At 39.9% G+C, this 4906-nt stretch overlaps 1 protein-coding gene and 1 long non-coding RNA gene across 2 annotated transcripts in view; one reads left to right on the forward strand and one right to left on the reverse strand.

Moving 5' to 3' along the window:
- The window catches only part of yes1 (YES proto-oncogene 1, Src family tyrosine kinase), a 25491-nt gene extending 24409 nt beyond the window's left edge, over positions 1-1082 (reverse strand). The window contains exon 1 of the mRNA XM_034886715.1: positions 699-1082. The gene's annotated coding sequence lies outside the window, so the exon portion shown is untranslated. The remainder of the gene's footprint in view (positions 1-698) is intronic.
- A 289-nt stretch (positions 1083-1371) lies between these two features.
- LOC117953596 overlaps positions 1372-4906 on the forward strand; it is a 17872-nt gene continuing 14337 nt past the window's right edge. Inside the window, exon 1 of the long non-coding RNA XR_004658645.1 lies at positions 1372-1382. This is a non-coding gene — a long non-coding RNA (uncharacterized LOC117953596). The remainder of the gene's footprint in view (positions 1383-4906) is intronic.

Below are 4906 nucleotides of genomic sequence, written 5' to 3' on the forward strand. Positions count from 1 at the left end.
CACACACACACACACACACACACACACACACACACACACACACACACACACACTATATTATAATGACATTCTTGTAAATTCTATCTTCTTACACACATGAATTTTGTGGTGTGTGAAAATCTGGGAAGTACAGTTGCACTACCACAATAAAAGCATGCAAGAACAGACTTGGAAAGTACTGCAAAAGGCTTAAATTGCAGAGGATTTGTCATTTTAGAAGGTCTGTTGTAACACAGCATAGTCTTGCAATAAAAGGCCTATAAACAGCTGAGGCCTACAGCAGCTGATTGTGTTAAAGTAAATAGAGATTGGGCGAGGCAAAAAGAACTGAGTAAGAGGTTAAAATGTGTTATGTGAAAGAAACTACAACACAATAGTGAAATGAAGCTATACAAGTTTCAAAAAAAGATAGTTTATCTGTTAACATGTTTAATTCATGGCTAAAACAGTGCATATGCAGCAATTCAGCATTGTCCAGGACGGGTTGGGAGTCTCTTCTCAGTGATTATTCCCCCCATCGACTGGTAGAAGCAAATAATCCGAAAGAGTCCTGGTTCAGGATTAACAATGAAACTGACTTTTATAACAATGTAACACACCGAGAAAACTCTCCTTATCTCTTTCCCCAACTTTCTCCCAAGTGTCAAAGGCCCTGCTCACTCACTTTCAAGACAAAACGCGACGGTTTATTTTCTTACCTTAAATGCGACCTTTGCAGTGTTGTACTTCGGCTACATGCGTCCTGTGATCTTTTTTTCCTCCACGTTTTTATCGCACGTCGACGATGTAAAGAAGTGCAAACGGCCGGGAGAAGCGGTCTCTAACGTTGAATCTCAGTCTTCCGTTTGTCCCATACCGATGAAACTACTTCACCAACCCAAAGTCCTCCGCCGGGATCCTTGCTATTCCTTTCAAACGAGAACTCACCGCGCGTTGACAAAGGCAGCGTAATATGGCGGCGTAAGAGCAACGGAAAACAGTTAAACATCCAGAAATCGCCGCCTGCTGATGGGTCAGTGTTGCCCTGAAAGACACACAACAATAGCCGGACTAGTGCCGACGACCAGACGAGGCCAAAGAAGCAATAATGCTGCGTTCAGGTACTCAGAGTAGACGCGTACATCCGGGTTTCCCAGTTTAATTGATCCTTAACACTGACTAACACAGAGGCCCCAAACTTGTTTGGCATGTGATCCCTTAAAACAAAGTAATCAAAGCAATCCCTACTTGTAAACCCCGTCACCAGTTGTGGGCTATATGTTTACCCGTTGACTTATTTAACCAAACTTTAGAGCAAATGAACACATTGACAAAGATAGACGTAGGCCTGTGTAATGTTGATCAACTGATCAGTTCAGCTGCATTAGGCTAGCCATTACTTTGTGAATGACTACTTTGAAATGCAGTGGCACAGTCAAAAGAAAAAGAACATAAGCTTTACGCATTGTAATTGATGTTTCTTTTCATTTTTTGTCTGAAATAAATGAGTTATATTTCACCAAAAACATCTACAGAACTTAGATTTCTAAGAAAATTCAGGCTTCTTATTTCAATGGTTCATAGTGGCATGTTGGATTATTTCCGATAACACTTTAACGTCACATCATCTCCTATTGAATTGTTTTCCCTTGTGCCCAATATGGCCGACTTCCCTGGCTCAGATGGAGGACAAAGTCCACCATCTGGCTCAGTAACAAATAAACTGTTCTCATTATTACACTCAAATTACGTAAAAAAAAAAAAAATCTTCTTTTTTTTTTAAAAATATTATACTATTTACATAGCGATGTTGTATCATGCCGTATAACCTTTGAACCTTACTCGCAATGGGCATTTTTGTCATCTGGCGCCCTCTAGGTTGTATAAAAGCATGAATGCTTCACACTTATTAAATCCCTCTTTTTAATTAAATATAACTTTGCAGTTTACACATGTGCATGCTGGCCTATTTTACTTCCTGTCAGTCCTAAGTGCAACCCATTTCCAAAGGGAAATAGAGTGGGCCTGGGCATATCTTATTGCTATGGACAGTTTTATAATAATACAAATAAAAAAAGCTAAGGGGGTAGGTTTTTAAGAGGGGGAGGGTCATGTTTAGATTGCATCTTTGTATGAGCAAAAATCATGACCACAATACTAGGCTACAGCTCTGAAGGTTCTATATGTATGAGAAAGTTTGCTGAGATTTAGTTTGAAGTGATTTGCTGACCTCTACTGACTTTGACTGAATTGTGCGCAGGCGGCTCTGCAAGGATCCCCTGAGGGACGCCTAAAAAAAAGTGGCCCCTGTGGGAAACAAGATGTACTTAACACACACTCTCAAAACGGGCCTGTTCCACCCCAAAACTACCAGAAGGCCCCCAAAGCCATTCAACCGTATACTGCTGACTTACTTTATTTAATAGTTTTACTCTAGAAAAAAACGTTTTGAGTACTTCTTCTACCACTTCCAATGCCAACATTCCCAGTTAGTCTATACAAGCGACGTTCCACTTCTGGGATTGCTTTGCGGGAAATTATGCCTGGAAGCATGTCTTTTCATTGATGTCCTTTTCCTACCGCTTTCTTTGTGGTGGAATTTTAAACTCCAGTGGATTTTTGAGGATTGTAGTTAACAGCTCAGATCTCTGCAGGGTAAATCCAGACAGCTACCTAGACGATCTGTCCAATCTAAGTTTTCTGTAGCACGACAAAAACAAGTTTTTGAACGCCCACAGTCCACCTTCCCAAGGCTATTTTGCAGTGGCTCCGTGCGGAGCTAAGCACCGCCCATTACGATTGGGATTGGTTTAAAGAAATGCCAATAAACCAGGGCATGTTTTTCTCCCATCCCGGAATGCTGTGTGGACTAGCCAGGCCAGCGTTGTGGAGGAAGGTCTGGTAATGCGAGACTAGAGAAAGGGTGAAAAGTAAAGCAAGACATTGTTTGCTTGAGGTCCTCAAAACATATTATTATATTTAACATTTCAGTTAATCTAGTCCAGATGTTTTTCATTTTTGTCAAACTGATTCCACAACATTTTTTACCTTATAGATCTGATGAAAAACACAGGTGCCTACCAACAACATTATCTTCACTTTACCTGTTCAACTGACTTTAACAGTTTAGATGTCAGACACTCAACTGTCCTGCTGTTATCACAGACTGGTGAATAACAGCAGCATACTCCTAAGAAGTATTCATTTCCAAAGGTGTAATTGGACAAACTCACTCACTCACTCACTCACTGGCTGATAAAATGTCTAACTGGTGGGATAATTAGGTTATATGCATGTTCTGGATATATATGCATTAAGTATCTCATCATTTCATCAAAACATGTTTAAAATGTAAGCATGCATTATAAAGGATATACATTATATACTACACTGTGCATTGTATTTCACTCCATTACTTTGTTTAATATGCATTAATTTAGGAGTTTCTAGGAGTTTTCCATTCAAGATGATAAATTAGATAGGAAAGAAAGTAAGTAGGCTAGCACTGCTAAACTTTTTTATATCAATTTGTCTCTCAAATAAATGCCTTTTTCTTGTAAAATAATGACAGTGTCACCATTAAATGAAACACTGCACCATGGCAACCTGCTTCATTTTCATGGATCACAACCAAAAAGGCCCTCATGAACCTATGCTAAATCCACATAAAGAACTGAAATACGAATTTTGAAATTTGAAAGATGATAAAATAACAGTGGATTCTACACATATGCTAATGAGATCTTGATCTCAATTAAATGACCTGTTAAAGGTTATACTAATAAAAAAAATGTATATTTGTAAATAAATTCTAAACATCTCGTTGTGAGTGAAGAATAGGAGAAAGTTGAGAAAACATAACAGTCTTTTGGCCATGGTCGTTAACCCCTCCACGACCAGATGTGTCAGTACACTCACTCATCTGTCCCCGGTGTTGATGAATGAACCCGCTTTTCTCTTCTTGTCCTCGTGATGGCGCCGTTTGCTTAGGCTACTGAGCTGCAGCAATACTTGCTCTAACAGGCCCAACGTGTGTATTCTGCTCCAGTTGAACCCGTATGGGGTTTAAGTTCTACTCTTCATAGGAATTACGCCCCGCGAAGAAGAAGTTGTGGATAGGCCCACAGTGGCAGTGACAGGCACTGGGCGTCATATTGCGTCAGAGTAAACAAAACGCTGACGTGAATCTCTGGCCTCTTTGCCAAACTCTTCAATTGGTTGTTGAGCTATAGGTGTGATTCAGTGTTGAACGGAGCAAAATCAAAAGGTGCAGTGGCCTAGAGTTGGTGATTAAAACGAGGCCCTGTATAGGACTACCAAACTAGATTTTCACACAGGCGTTCAGCCTCCAAATGAAAAGTCTCATAACTTGCATTCCACACACTCTGTAAGCCAACAATCCTATGAATATAGGTATCAAGTTTATATGACACGATTTTATTTGTCTGTATTATTAGCAAATAATAAGCATATTAAAGAGCAGCCGCAATCATAAAAGGATTCGACTTATTGCCAAAAATGTGCCAAATGAGGCTTCATCACGGTGGAAAGAATTAGGCCCAAATGCTTCTTGGTTAATTAGCCCATAGATAACAGTTTAGCTAAAAGCCCTTTCTCGAGATTTTTTTTCGTTTTAACGTACCACTCAGCGCATTATGATGATATAGACGATTTCAGAACAATGTTGGGGAAATGAGTGAATCGTTTTAAAGCCACGTAGGCTGACAGCTCTCTGAAATGGCATCCTGCGTCACCAGCTTCAAATCCGATTATGTGCCTCTGTATTTCAACAATCTAATGGATAGGCCGAGGCCTTCGCGCTGTCCTCTCGGTATCCAGTCAACAATTATTGTAAATGATTAGAAAAAGTAACTGTAGCATAAATACAGAAAGTCGTAATTCGAGACGATTGGTTTCAGCACTGGAC

This window comes from Etheostoma cragini, chromosome 12 (assembly GCF_013103735.1).
Source record: "Etheostoma cragini isolate CJK2018 chromosome 12, CSU_Ecrag_1.0, whole genome shotgun sequence".
Lineage (NCBI taxonomy): Eukaryota > Metazoa > Chordata > Actinopteri > Perciformes > Percidae > Etheostoma > Etheostoma cragini.